Genomic DNA, 16,287 nt, shown 5'->3' on the forward strand with positions numbered 1-16,287 from the left:
GATGTCCTTGATTGGGCAGCAGCTGTAGCCCATGGAAAGAGCTGAGATAAAAGGGGGCGGGGTGGTCAGGGAGGGCCGGGGGAGAGTCTGGAGAGGAGCCCTGACCGAGAAGCAGCAACACCACTGCTGGGAAGATCTGACATGGGAAAACCATCGAGAGAAGGTACGAGGCTCAGGAAATATAATTATGCAACAATATGAATACAACATTCTGGTGACCCCGACGTGATTCGAACATGCAGCCAAGGAAAGAAGGTATGGAATCCCCCGGACAGCTGCAAGCTGTGGCAGCCAGAGAGCTGGGACAGAAGATAGGACAGCTGCGAGCTGTGGCAGCCAGAGAGCTGGGACAGAAGATAGGACAGCTGCGAGCTGTGGCAGCCAGAGAGCTGGGACAGAAGATAGGACAGCAGAGAGCTGGGACTCCAGAAGAAAGGACAGCAGAGAGCTGGGACTCGAGAAGTAAAGACAGCTGCGAGCTGTGGCAGCCAGAGAGCTGGGACAGAAGAAAAGACAGCAGAGAGCTGAGACTCCAGAAGAAAGGACAGCCGAGAGCTGGGACTGTAAAGTATGTATTCAGGACAGCTGAGAGCTGGGACTCTAAAATATAGAACATCTAGGGATTTGTGTGTGTGTTTAAAGACAGCTGCGAGCTGTAGCAGCTTGAGAGCTAAAATAAATATGTGTATTGTAGTTATAAAGTTGCTAGAAGTAAAGAGAAAAAAAAAAAAAAAAAAAAAAAAAAAAAAAAAAAAAAAAAGTAAGAAAAAAAAGAAAAAAAAGAAAAAAAAAAAAAAGAAAAAAAAGGAAAAAAAAGGGGAATATGTATATATTCTATGTATGAGCTGTAGCAGCCAGAGAGCTGGGACTAGACAGCTGCGAGCTGTGGCAGCCTGAGAGCTGGAACAGAAGATAGGACAGCTGAGAGCTGGCAGCCTGAGAGCTGGAACAGAAGAAAAGACAGCTGCGAGCTGTGGCAGCCTGGGAGCTGGGACAGATATACATATTGTAATTGTAAAGTAAGTAAAAGTAAAGGGGGAAATGTAGGGGGCTGAGTGAATGTGTATCTGGGGGCCTGAGTTAACTTATGTATTGTAAGTATAAGTATGGCAGTTAAAGATCTCTCTATTGTATTAGTGACCCCGCCCTGGTTCTAGTTATTGTAAATGGGCTGCAGCTGTGATGTCCTTGATTGGGCAGCAGCTGTAGCCCATGGAAAGAGCTGAGATAAAAGGGGGCGGGGTGGTCAGGGAGGGCCGGGGGAGAGTCTGGAGAGGAGCCCTGACCGAGAAGCAGCAACACCACTGCTGGGAAGATCTGACATGGGAAAACCATCGAGAGAAGGTACGAGGCTCAGGAAATATAATTGTACAGCAATATGAATGCAACATACTTTAATTAATTTTTCCCTGTAAGGTCAATTTTTGAGTCTCCTCTATCAGGATTGCGGTTGCTGCTACTGCCTGTATACAAATTGGCCAGCCTCTAGCCGCTGGATCTAACAATTTGGAGATGTATGCCACGGGTTTCATGCACCCTCCCCACTCTTGAGTTAATACTCCATAGGCTATACCTCCTTCTGCACTCACAAACAGGTCAAAGCCCTTCCTGAGGTCTGGTAAGCTTAGGACCGGGGCAGAAGACAATTTGTTTTTTAAGTTTTCCAATTGTTGATCATCTTCAGCTGTCCAAATTAGGGGTTCTGGATCTACTACTTTATTATACAGAAATTTCACACTCTGTGTGTATTGATCCAACCATAACTTACAATACCCGAACAAGCCCAGGAGTTTTCTCACATCTCTTTTCGTTTTTGGGGCCGGGAGAGCTAAAATACCTGAAATTCTGTCAGGGCTTAGTTTCTTATACCCTCTCCCTATTATGTGCCCCAAGTATGTTACTTCTGATTGCACAAATTGTGGTTTCCCTTGGGAAACTTTTAGTCCTTTCTCCCCCAGAAAATTCAAAAGTTTAATACTAGTTTGTCTGACCTGATCTTTTTCCTTTCCTGATACCATCAGGTCATCAACATACTGCACGATCTGCACTTCTTGTTCAGGGACAAATTGTTCCAACAAACTCTCTAAAGCTTGTCCAAAGAGATTGGGGGATTCAGTGAACCCCTGTGGTAATCGGGTCCACCTTAACTGTTGTCTCCTTTTCGTACTCGGGTCCTCCCCTTCAAAGGCAAACCAATCCCTACATTCTGTTGCCAGAGGACACGCCCAGAAAGCATCCTTCAAATCTATGACAGTGAACCAAGCATGTTCTCTTGGAATTCTGCTTAGGAGACTATATGGGTTGGGCACAACTGGATGTCTGGCAATGGTTCTTTTGTTGACTTCCCTCAAATCTTGTACCAGCCTATTTCCCTTCAGCCTTTTTAACTGCCAGTATAGGGGTATTATGTGGTGACATGCAGGGTTCTAAAATTCCCTCCGGCAACAGTTGCTCGATGACTATAGCAAGCCCCTTCTTTCCTTCTAGGGAAGTCGGATACTGTTTAACCTGTATGGGTGAGGTATCATCCTGCATTTTTATTGTTATCGCTGGAATGTCTAATAAGCCTCTCTTTCCCCCCTCAGCCCATACCTCAGGATTTATTTCTGCAACATCTCCTTGAGACACCTTCATCACTTGTACTACCATCCTCCCTTCCCTTGGAACAATCCCAACCCCCAAATGGACTTGCAGATCCCTTCCTAACAAACTTTTTTCTATGTTAGGCAGATAAAGAAAATTAGCTTTACATTGCCTTGAGTTTCCAATTATTTTCACTTCTTCAATCACCGATGCTCTAAATGGTCTCCCCTCTGCACCCAATACTTCACAAAATTGTCTCCCAATTTCCATACCTTGTGGTATTTTGTTGAGACAGGACTTATCTGCCCCTGTATCAACCAAAAATTCAAATTCCTCATTTAGGGGTCCCACTTCAAAATTTACCAAGGGCTCTTCTAGATGTTTCATCGGGTCCCCTATAGTAAAAAGCCCTTGACACCCCTAGTCCTTCCCCTTAAGAATCCTTCCTAAATTGTCCTGTTCCTTGGCTATTGCCTCATCGAGACTGAGCTTTTTACAAAACCTCCTGATGTGTCCTGCCTCCCCACAGTAATAACACTGTCGTCCTCTCAAAGGGACTTGAGGTCTCTCCATCCCTCTTGTACCTGACAGTACTGGCCTATCCTTGCCTCCTCCTGATGGTGGACCCACCCCCCCTGCACTTTCTCTAGCTACTGCAACCATGATCTTAGCCTTGGCCTTTGCTTTTTCTTCCTCCCTCCTTAAATACACCTTCAATGCCTCTTTTAATAACTCATTAATGTCCTTCTCTTGCCAATCTTCCATCTTTTCTAGTTTTCTCCGTATATCAGGCCAAGATTTGGTAACAAATTGGACTTTTAGCAGCATTTGACCTTCTGGGGTGTCTGGGTCTATTCTAGAGTACAACTGAAAGTTCCGCCTTAGGCGGTTAAGCCAGGCAGCAGGAGCTTCATCCTTCTCTTGTGCACCCTCAAATGCCAATTGGGTATTAGTTCCTTTGGGAACTGACTCTTTGATCCCCCGTATTATCAAAGACCTATATTCCCTCATGGCCTTCCTCCCCTCTTCCTGATTAGGGTTCCAGTTGGGCTCCGTTAGTGGCAATTTCTGTTCACCTGTTGGCACCTGGGGTCCTGGACTGTTATCTTTCTCCCAAATTTTTATGCCAGCCGCCCTTATCATCTGGACCTCTTCTGGGGAAAATAATATACTCAGGATGGAATTTATCTCCCCCCAAGTGTAGATATTTGGACCTAGAAATTGATCCACTTGATTGGCTATGCCCACTGGGTCCTCAACTAAATGCCCCAACTCTTTCTTGAATCCTCTCACCTCAGAAGCAGTTAGGGGAGCATTCACAAAGCAAACACCTCCCGCTACTCCTCCCATAGGAACCTCTCTGAGGGGAAAGAGTCTCTCTGCCTTGGAGGTCTTGGATCTGGTGCTACAGTAAGGCCCATCTTCAGATGCCAAACTACTTTGTGGGTTCTTTGGGTTACCCTGAATGTTCTGCCCATCAGCAGGTGTATTTGCTGATAGCTGTTTCCTGGGCGGGGAGGCATTTGTGTCCCAACTAGGAGGAGGTAAAGGTGTTGGAAAAGAAATGAAATTTAGCAAAATATTTAATTATAGTGAGTTGTGTGTGAACTGGTTTGTTAAAAAGCAGTTTTGTAGCCGTTGAAAAGTGTGTTGAGTTTTGTGTGTAACCTAGCAGGTAGTCTTAGGGATTTAATAAATAATTAAACTAGTGCAAGAAAGTAAGAATGCTAACCTGTCTAGAGGCAGCATACAATGCTCTTAGAATAAGATAAGCAGAGGATTAATGATCTTGTTTGTGAACCAAGGAATGTATCACAAGGGGTCTGTGACCAGGCAAGGGGAACGGGGAACTGTTCCTTGGAGGCTAGGCAAGGGGAACGGGGAAACTGTTCCTTGGAGACTTTGTTGTGAATCGCATGTATAAGAGGGAAGCACCCATACGTGAATTTGGGGGCTCGGACTTTAGGGACGTGAGTCCCCCAGTTCCCCGGGCCCTTAATAAAGCACCCACAAAACTTATCCGAGTTTTGTGTCATTTATCAATCGGGCAACAGTTTTCTGGCGACCGCGGCAGGACTCCGAGGGCTGCTGGGGCGGTTCGCGTCCCGATCCACTCCAAGCCGGCACCGAGCACTTCTCGGGGAGTCATCGGTCGTGCCCGACCCCCCGCGCCTGTCGGACAAACTGCATTAAGGTAAGCCCGAAGGTGCTTTATATTGGAAAAAGGTGATAATTGGATTTGGATTTGGTGGTTGGTAAAAAAAAAAAAAAAAAAAAAAAGCCTAGGCTCCGGCCATAAGACGTCTAAGGACGCAGGACCGGAACTCGCCTCCTGTTTGTTTTAGGGAAGGACGGCGAGAAGGTATATTGGTTTAAGGTATATTGGTTTATTGGGATTAATAGTGGAATTAAAGGTTGTAATATGATGTCTTTTAAAACTTTTAAAACCTTAGTGCAAGCCAATGGTAAAATACCTGGAAATACACCATTAGGTTGTATATTGAAACGGTGGAAAAGTGAAGGGTATTATCAGGAATTGGATAAAAGTAAAATGATAGATTATTGTAATCATTGGTGGCCTGAATATGAGATTGGGGAAGCGGGATGGCCGGTGAATGGTACACTGGAATTGGGGATAATGGAATCTTTGATGCAATTTTTAAGGAGGAATGAGAAATGGGATGAAATACCATATTTGGATTTGTTTTTCGTTTTATATCGGAAAGAGGAATGGCAAAAGGAATGTGGTATTTTGGTTTTAGAAGTGAATGATGAAAGGGAGTGTGTGGGATGTAAAGAAAGAAAGGAGCGTAATTTGTATCCTTCAGTCGAGGAAGATTTGTCTTATTGTATAGCACCTCCGAGGGTTCCGGTTGCTCCTAATGTGCCCCCTGCTCTCCCTGCGGATATAGCTATAAAAACGGGATCTAGTGAGAGTGATAGTGATGGTGGTGATGGTGAAAAGAATGAGAGTGTTAAAAGAACTCCGTTAGCAGGGCGGACTCGCAAGGGAAGGAAGGGGCAGAAGGGGCCACATTTAATTGCGCCGTTGAGGGAAGCTGTGGGACCACAGGGAGAAAGAATACTTATAAAGGTGCCTTTCTCCCCCGGGGATTTGGTAATATGGAAGCAATCAGCGGGGAGTTATCGGGAGGATCCTGAAAGGGTGGCAAGGGTGGTTAAAATGATAATAAAGACTCAGAATCCAGACTGGAATGATTTACAGGTATTATTAGATACTATAATGGATTCCACGGAAAAGGAAATGGTTATTAGAGCCACTAGAGAAAAGGCTCGTGAGGAAATTCGGTTGAGACAACTAAATGAGACAGTTGATGAATTGGTACCAACTGAGGAACCTAAGTGGGACCCAAACTCTACGGGAGGAATAAGGGCTGTAAAACGATATCAGGAATTGTTGGTGGAAGGAATTAGGACAGGAATACCTAAGACTATGAACTGGTCTAAGTTGTATTCGGTCAAGCAGGACAAGAATGAGTCTCCGTCTGCCTTTTTAGAACGATTAAAAGACATGGCTCGGAAGTTTACTAATTTAGATATAGAGGATCAATCAGGAAAACTTCAGTTGGAATTGTTGTTTATGGGGCAATCACAAGAGGATATTAGGAAAAAGTTACAAAAGCTGGAAGGAGAGGATACTAGAAGTTTGGATAAAATGCTGGAGGTAGCGTGGAAGGTATACAACAACAGGGAAAAAGAAACTGCAAAAAGACAACAAGCTAGTATTCTGGCTGTAATGCAACAGGCAGGGGCAGGAGGAAGACCCATTAGGGGTCGAGGTCGGGGAGGAGCTAATCACGGACAGAGGGGGTTGCCAAGAGGTCGGGGAGGATTTGGGTTTGCACCTAACATGGGGAGGTTGGATCCAAACCAGTGTGCGTTTTGCCGACAATTGGGACACTGGAAAAATGAATGCCCGGTTAGAGGAGGTATGGGCATGGGAAACATGGGATTAAGGACAGCCCCAGTGGGAAATGCCCCTGTGGGAGGATTCACGGGAGGACCAGCAGAAGTCGCTCAAGCACTAGTTTTGGGAAACTATCAGAATCAAAGCTGACTAGAAAAGGATTTAAGGGTAGTTTTAGAAATAGATGGAAAAGATCAAGAATTTATGGTAGACACTGGAGCTACTTATTCTGTACTCAATAGACGATTGGGACCTTTGAGTGACACAACGGTACAGGTGGTGGGGGCAACAGGGAAACTAGAGGAACAACCATTTTTACAACCTTTAAATCTTAGGTTTGGGGGGAAGGAATTAGATCACCAATTTTTGTATATGCCAAACTGCCCCACACCCCTTCTTGGCAGAGATCTGTTGTCCCGACTTAATGTGAAAATAATATTTGAAGGGGGAAGGGTGAAATTGGAAATACCTGAGGAACAAATAGCAGGCATTTTTGTGATCAAGGAAGTGGATGCCTCTCCTATTCCAGAAGAAATTGAGCAGGCTGTAGTACCCTGGGTATGGGAGTCAGGGGTCCCCGGAAAATCTAAAGCTGCGCAGCCAGTAAAGGTGGAACTAAAGGAAGGGGCCCGACCAGTGAGGATAAGGCAATACCCCTTGAAGCTTGAGGCAAGGAGGGGAGTAGCCCCGTTAATTAAACAATTTTTGGCTCAAGGAATATTACAGGAATGTGAATCGGAGTATAATACTCCAATTTTTCCAGTAAAGAAACCTAATGGTAAGTACCGTTTGGTACAGGACTTAAGGGCTATTAATGAAATAGTGAAAGACATACATCCAGTTGTTGCTAATCCTTATACTTTGTTAACATCTGTATCAGAGGAGTTTAAATGGTTCTCAGTGATTGACCTTAAAGATGCCTTCTTCTGCATCCCACTGGCAGTAGAGAGTAGGAAATATTTTGCCTTCGAGTGGGAGAGTCCTGATTTTGGGAGAAAGAAGCAGCTCATGTGGACGAGACTCCCACAGGGATTTAAATGCTCCCCTACTATTTTTGGAAACCAACTGGCCAAGGAGCTGGAGGAATGGAAGATAACCCAGGTAACAATATCCCCATCCTTGTATGTAGTCCTGCAGTACGTGGACGACATTTTTCTGGCTACTAAGGAAAGGGAAATGTGCGTGGAATTAACAATTAAATTACTCAACATGCTTGGCCAAGCAGGGTATCGGGTTTCTAAGGAAAAAGCTCAATTGGTCAAAAATAGCGTTATTTACCTCGGTTGTGAGATCACACAAGGGCAGAGACGTTTGGGAGTAAACCGAATAGAGGCAATATGTGCTATTCCTTTGCCTCGTAACCATCAGGAATTGAGATCTTTTCTAGGAATGGTGGGATGGTGTCGACTGTGGATCATGAATTTCGGTCTCCTAGCCAAGCCACTTTATGAGGCCTTGAAGCAGCATCGGTTGGAGTGGACAACACAGCAAAAGAAGGCCTTCCAGGAATTGAAGCAGGCACTAAAAGAGGCCCCAGCCCTAGGACTCCCTGACGTGACCAAGGAATTCCAGTTGTACGTGAATGAGAGGCAAAAACTGGCATTGGGGGTCCTCACCCAGAAGGTGGGATCCTGGAAGAGGCCAGTGGGATACTTCTCTAAACAACTGGATTCGGTAAGTTCCGGGTGGCCCTCGTGTTTACGAGCCGTGGCGGCAACAATAATTCTTATTCAAGAGGCCCGGAAATTGACTTTGGGGGCAAAAATGAAAGTGTTTGTTCCCCATATGGTCATGGCCGTTCTGGAGCAAAAGGGGGGTCACTGGCTATCATCCAGTCGAATGTTGCAATACCAGGCCATCCTGAGAGAACAGGATGATATTGAAATAAGGACTACTAATCATGTTAATCCAGCAGAGTTTTTACGCAGTGACCAGGAAGCTGGGGGACTGGTGCATGATTGCGTAGAGGTAATTGAACAAGTATATGCCAGCAGACCCGACCTAAAGGATGAACCATTGGAAGAACCTGAATGGGAACTATACACTGATGGATCCAGTTTTGTCGAGAATGGGACTCGCTATGCCGGGTATGCAGTGGTAACATTGGATCGGGTAATAGAGGCAAAGGCTTTGTTACCTGGAACTTCGGCCCAGAAGGCAGAGGTGATTGGACTCACCAGAGCCCTGTATTTGAGCAAGGACAAAAGGGTTAATATCTGGACAGATTCTAAATATGCCTTTGGTGTGGTTCATGTACATGGGGCGTTGTGGAAGGAAAGGGGGCTTTTGAATTCACAGGGAACCAACATCAAGCACCGGGAAGAAGTGCTACAGCTACTGGATGCGGTACACAGTCCCAAAGCAGTTGCAGTAATGCATGTTAGAGGACATCAGACTGCGGAAGGAGACGTTTACAGAGGAAATCGATTTGCTGATGTTACAGCTCGGCAAGTGGCACGGGAAGTATGGACTCAAATGGCATTGGTACCGGTAAGAACAAATCCGGCTACCCCATACCTGAATCAGGAGCCCAAATATTCAATAGAAGATGGAAAACTAATAAACTTGCTAGGAGCACAGAAGAATCAACTTGGGTGGTACGTTACACCAATGGGACAAATAGTGGTACCTACCCGCATAATGAAATTTATTTTGGAATCAGAACATAATAAATGTCATTGGGGGGCAGAAGTATTGGTAAAATTTTTGAAGAATGAGATAATCTCTAATCAGATGTTAACAATGGCAAAAAGAGTTAATGCAATGTGCCCAGTATGTTTGAAAAATAATCCAGTAGTTAGGAGACAAATACAAATGGGAAAGTTGCAAGTCGGGCCACAACCAGGAGATTACTGGCAAGTTGATTTTTCTGAATTGCCTAGGGCACAGGGATACAGATACTTGTTAGTGTACGTATGTACGTTCTCAGGGTGGCCGGAAGCTTTTCCATGTAGAACTAATCAGGCTAAGGAGGTGGTAAAAACCTTGTTAAAAGAAATAATACCAAGATTTGGAGTACCTTTAGGATTGTCATCAGATAGGGGTCCACATTTTATAGCCGGGGTAGTGCAGGAATTAGCACGAATGTTAGATATAACCTGGAATTTGCATACCCCCTGGAGACCTCAGTCTAGTGGGCAGGTGGAAAGGATGAATCAAACCCTGAAAGGACAAATCAAAAAGATTTGCCAGGAAGCTAAACTGCACTGGCCTCAAGCTTTGCCTTTGGCCCTACTCAGGATTCGAATTAAACCAAGGGAAAAGGTAGGCGTAAGTCCATATGAGATATTATATGGCAAACCATATCATGCAACTGTATTAAAAGGGGAGGTACATGTGAGTGGGGACCAGGCGATTGCAGAGTATGTTATGTCACTTAATAAGATCTTGAATTCTTTAAGAAATACGTTACAGTGGAATAGACCGCTCACGCTGGAGAATTCTGTCCACGACATCCAGCCTGGGGACCAGGTGTACGTCAAGAAGTGGATCACGGATCCGCTACGGGAATCATGGAGCGGACCCCACCAGGTGATGATGACGACCTACACGGTGGTGAAGGTCCAGGGGATGGATGCTTGGATCCATTACACCAGGGTAAAGAAGGCACCGTTCCAGTGGGAAGCCCAGATAGTGTCTCCAACCCGGATGATCTTCCGCGCAAAGCCGCCTTCTTAATTATATTACTGCTAGTGATCATGAGACTAGTACCTGTTCAAGGGTCTACTCTTGTACAGGTTGAAGAAACAAAGGTTACAGTCATGGAAGGGATGGATGTTCAATTAACTTGTGTTATCTTTGACAGCCAGAAAGTTGAGGCCGGTGAAGTTATTGCAATATGGCAACGGGGGGCTGAAAGAAGCCGAGGCAAGATAGGAGTCGGTTGGGATAAGGATAAACAACAAGGAAACACGGTACTGAATCTTACCAAGGTAACCACAAACGATACGGGAGAATATACATGTTTGGTCAAAATACGGGATAGTTTTGATTACAAAAGAGTGAGTATGAGGGTTTTGCCATGGACAGGGGATCGTGCTGAAAACATAAAGGTTAATCCAGTATCAATGGCAGTGGACATGTGGGATGGGCCACCTCTCAGAATAAATTGTTCCTTCCTAGTAAGATCAAGATATCAAAGGAACCTTTGGGTCAAATGGTGGAAGCAAAATAGGGAACTGACCTGGGACAGAATAGAGGACTGGACCAATTGGTGGGGAAAGGAAGGCAAAGGTTGTGGGTGGTCGAGTGTCACTAATCCTAGAATAGGAAATGCATGGTGGAGGCATGACAGAATGATGTTATCCTTACAGAGGCACGGTAGGAGTAGGCGGGAGGTTAATGATACAATAGAACGAAATACTGAGCAGGAAAATTTAGTGGTAGGATTAATCAGAGATTTTGGGATCATGCAGAATGTGACTAAAATAACAGCTTGCCTGCCATTGCCACAGGCTGCAGGTGAACCAATTCCCTGGGGAATAATACCAGTAACCAAAATGCCTGAAACATTCAAGAATGTTTCATGGTCCTGCCAGTCAGTTCCCAAACCAGTAGATGTATGGAGGGATTTGTGTATGACCACTCGGGCTATGACTAGAGAGGAATGTGAAAAGAAATCCAATCATTATGGTTGGATTCAAAATACCAGGAGGTGTTTAATTGCAACCCCAATAGATGAGCCATGCAATACAGTACGAATAAGAACGAAATCCCAACAAAATTAGATGAGTTGTCAGAATGTCACACAGAATTTTGACACCTGGAATAGTTGGAAGACATTATGGGGACCTAGTGTTTTGGAACACTATAATTACCTTGGGGAAGTACAATGGTGCATCCAATGGTCAGGAGTAAAGAATCAGTCACATTATAGGGCCCTTATCACGTCTACATCTTCCCGAGAGTTCAGACCGCAGAAAGAGGATTGGAATTGTACTGAGGTTTTTACATGTGATACACCGGAAGACCGAATCGGATTGGTACCGGTGAAAATGGCATTAAAGTGGGGATGCGAGTGTAGGGGGTATGATCACACCGTTAGCAGAGAGTCCATGGATGGGCCTATAGATTGCAGATATACTACTGTGCATAGCCCTGGAAATCTAGTCTGGGTGTTGGGACACGGACAGTGGACCACACATTTACCTCTAGATGGATCAGTAACACAAATCACCCTAGGGGTTCCCACATTGTGTCCATACTGGAAACAGAACAGGTTGATCCAAAGGAAAGGACTCAGAAAGAGGGAAGAATCCCTAGAGGAGCAGTGGCATGAACCTGGCTCAGGAGTGCAATTTGGATGGATATTGGAGTCATTATTCCCTCCGGTAGCGACATATCGAAACAGGGAAATGCTCAACAATTTGTTAGGACAGACAGAAAGGTTGGCAGCAGCTACTAAGAAGGGATTTAAGGATCTAAATTTGCAATTGCAAGCTACATCAAGAATGACCCTACAAAACAGAATGGCATTGGATTTGCTACTGTTAAAGGAACATGGAGTTTGTGGTTACCTGAGTAGGAGAATAGATCATTGCTGTGTACACATTCCAAATGTTACACTTGAAGTTGAGAAAGATATTTCTCAACTGGCAGAAGTGGAAACAAAAACCAAGGAAATTGAAAGGGAAGCACAGCATAATTGGATAGGAGCAGTATTTGATTCTTTGGGGCTTCACCTGTCTGGCTGGATTACGTCTGCTATACAGTATGTACTAATGTTTTTAGTATTTCTAGTGACTATATGGATTGTATATAGATGCCTCTTAGGTGTGATCGAAAAGGAAAAGAGGCGATCTCTCCGGTTGCTGAAGGCGATGACCCGTGGGCGGCAGAATGAAGAACATTCCCCACCTCGTTATGAAGATGTTACTGTCAATACTGTTGATTGAGCATCCTTGCAGCAGGACTGAAGGATGCTCAAAAGGGGGGAAATGTTGGAAAAGAAATGAAATTTAGCAAAATATTTAATTATAGTGAGTTGTGTGTGAACTGGTTTGTTAAAAAGCAGTTTTGTAGCCGTTGAAAAGTGTGTTGAGTTTTGTGTGTAACCTAGCAGGTAGTCTTAGGGATTTAATAAATAATTAAACTAGTGCAAGAAAGTAAGAATGCTAACCTGTCTAGAGGCAGCATACAATGCTCTTAGAATAAGATAAGCAGAGGATTAATGATCTTGTTTGTGAACCAAGGAATGTATCACAAGGGGTCTGTGACCAGGCAAGGGGAACGGGGAACTGTTCCTTGGAGGCTAGGCAAGGGGAACGGGGAAACTGTTCCTTGGAGACTTTGTTGTGAATCGCATGTATAAGAGGGAAGCACCCATACGTGAATTTGGGGGCTCGGACTTTAGGGACGTGAGTCCCCCAGTTCCCCGGGCCCTTAATAAAGCACCCACAAAACTTATCCGAGTTTTGTGTCATTTATCAATCGGGCAACAAAGGGACAGCAATAGGAGGGGGAAAAGAGCCTGAGTAGATATTAAGCGGAGCTGGAGAAGGGGTGGAGAATGCAGCAGGTGGAGTAGGCACTTGTGGTGGTGCAGAAGGAACTGGAGGAGATACTGGGTTTATCATAGCGGAAGCTGAAGAGGTAGAAGGAGGAATTTGAGCAGGTGGTAGTGAGATGGCAGCCGGGGGAGGAACCGGACCTGCCATTTGAGGTGCTTGAAGAAGAGGATTATAAAGTGGAGGGGCAGAAGGAGGCAAATAATCCAGGGGGTCCCATCTTTTACTAGTCCTATCATCCCCTCTTCATTCCCCTCTTTCTTCCTCTGTACCTTAAAAATTCACACCCCTTCATCCTCAACAGCGCTCTTTACCCAGCAAGCTACATACAATAATTGCTCAGGATCAGTATCCCCTCGAGCTGTCAGATAATTATTTAATTGTTGGCACATCCACTTATCCTTTGTCCCACACCAAGGCCATCCTCCTTGCAACTCTAATTCTGGCCACGCTTCCATAAAATAATGGATCATTTTCACTTTATCTAATCCCTCCGTGGCCTCTATAGAATCCCATTTGACTAACAGTTCTCCTAAGGGACTATTGGGATGTATATACCTCAGTCTCTTGCCGGTCTTTTTACTATTACAACATCCCATTTTTAAGGTCTCAATAAAAAAGTCCCAAAGGTGCCTCTACTGACCGGGAATTTCAAAAAAAACCTTCTTTGAAAAGCTCCAGCCTCCTCCACTGAACTTCAAATTTCTGCCTGATGCTCAGGACTTTATACTGAAACAACTGCCCAATCTCTTGATTGCCCAACTTCCCAGCGTCAGGTCTTACATCCATCGGGACTTGAACACACGAAGCCTCGGCCAAAAATCCGGGTCGTGCCTGACACCCTCAGTCAGGAAAAACAACTGCCTGATTTTTTAGTTCGCCTAACCCGCCAATTTTTAGGCTTCACCGTATGAGGACTTAAAAGCAAACTTCAGCCTCCTTCGCTGGGGTTTGTGCCTGACTCCCTTTGTCAGGACTTACTTTGCCTGCAGGGCTTGTGAAACACCCGAATCCTTCTCGGGACTGACAAATCTTACTTGAATCCTTCTTGAGACTTACAAAAGTGCCTGACCTCCCTTTGTCAGGACTTTGGGGTGCGTGCCACTCATACACAGTAATTCAATCTGCACGCCCGGAGTGGGGGGTCCCTTTATTCCCCCTTGGGAGACGACTTCACTCACGCTAATTCCACTCACGTCCCCCTGTTCCTGGCCGGTTTTCTCGCGAAAAAGCCGGAACCGCAGTACTGAGGGGTCCACTCTCGCTTCAAAGGTCCGGCTGCCAGCCCTCGTCTCACTCACACACACTTGCGCACGTCTCCCACTCCCGTCACCGAGTTTCTCACCAGTCCAGTGCTCCTCTGCATCGCTGTCCTGAGCCGGTCCCTCTTCGTCCTGGTAGCCAGCTGTCCTCTGAAGATCCAAGATGGCCAGTCCTGAGTCTTCTTGCGGCGTGGCTATCCCGGACAAGAGCCCCAGCTGAAATAAACAAGGGCCAGGAGACTTCTTCTCCTTTTTAATGCCTTTATTAAAAGGGATCAGCTCAGGATTGGGCGGCTCGACGGGTCTGCAGCATCCGTCGTCTCTCCCAGGGCAACTCAGAGGAGAAGGATATGCACAGCTCTGTCCACCAGAGGCAGAGCTGGGGATCAGATCCTCTTGGGAGCCTTTAGGGCCTCCTGATCCCTGTCAGATGGTGTCCCTCCCACTCTGTCAGCTTGGTCTCACCACCGGGGTCAACTCCCATGGTCAGGGCGAGAGGGTCCGAAGGTGTTCCGCGTCTCTGCAGGCTCAGCACTCGGTTCCTGACGTCCAGACATCACTCCAGTCTCTCAGCTCTTATTTGGCTCGTTGCTTTTGGGGTCTTCTCAGTACAGTGGAGGACCATGCTGCATTGGTCTTGGAGTCACTTTGCATAACCCCCCCCACCTTCTCAGGTGTCTTCCCTATTCTGAGAAAGGTAAAAATAGCTTCGGGAAAGGTCCCCACCCAGGAGGAGGGCCATTACCTCGCCCCAGCCAGGGCTTTTACTAATACAAAAACAACCATTAACGACAACGACCCGTGATTACAATAACAAAGGCAGCAGCCCAGCAGTAGTAGCAACTTTTTCTCACAGAAAAAAATATTAACCAAACTTTTGTTCATAACAAATTATGGGAGCAAGTTTTCTCTCAGCTCTTGGGGTAAATTCAAAGTTGTACAAAGTGACATTTATCTGTGATATTCACTACTGTAACAGAAAGTTTCATGAAAACTGTACAGAAGATAGCAAATTTTAAAAGAGATAAGAATTACAGCATAAAATCCATGGGATGGGTTACAACATGAGACACTCTCTAAGAGAAAATCTCTGTGTTTCAGCACTTCATCATGGTAAGATTTCATGAAGTGCCAAAGAAGGCGGCAAAATATCATTCGGGACATTATTTACTGGAATTCAGCCTGGCCATTAGTAGGAACTGGGTTTGAACACATCATGTAGATATACCACACACACTTTCCCTTCACTGAAAAATTACTGTTTACAACGAATAAGCAATTGACAATCAAAATTGATTGAAAGCATCTTAAACATGTCAAGTATTTCATTGTAGATGATCTGTGATCCAAATGCTTCTTCCACCTTAGAGAGGGACAGAACAATTCTTCCATATCATGATGGTTTAAAATTGTATCAACCAATGTTTTCTGCTGAAAAGATATCATCTATTTTTTTCTATTTTTGGAAGAAAATATTCCTAGACATACAACAGGTGAGAACTAAGTAATTTTAAAGAAAAAAATGAAATGAAAATATTCTGTAAACAGAATGAAATGAAAAGCTGTGTTTTAAATAGGAGCTAAATATCAAACAGAATTTTTGTACCAGGCATTTGAATTACTGCACCAGCTCTTTTGCCCATCAAGAGAGGCATTTAGCATTTCAGTCTTTTCCAAGGTGTTCATGATCTGCTATGCTGATCTCTGTGTGTGCCTAGGTGTGTGTGGAAGGGGGGGCATGTGAAGGGGAGTGTGTATGTTGGCTTTACAATTGTTGTGGCAGATTCATGCCTCAGCTCCACATTTTGTTTTAAAAAGGTCACACAGAGTGGATATGAAGTTTCCTATCAACAAGAGATCAATTCCCAAATCATCCATTTGACTCTCCCTTTTAAATCATGTGCTTTGTTGCATATTTTATCAAATATACTTTCAAGCCAGATGGAGGAAGGAGGATGTGGGAATCTCTCCACGATCTTGCAACTTTTATGCAAGTAGGTTTTCAAGA

The sequence above is a fragment of the Melospiza melodia genome (assembly GCF_035770615.1).
Source record: "Melospiza melodia melodia isolate bMelMel2 chromosome W unlocalized genomic scaffold, bMelMel2.pri SUPER_W_unloc_1, whole genome shotgun sequence".
Classification (NCBI taxonomy): Eukaryota; Metazoa; Chordata; class Aves; order Passeriformes; family Passerellidae; genus Melospiza; species Melospiza melodia.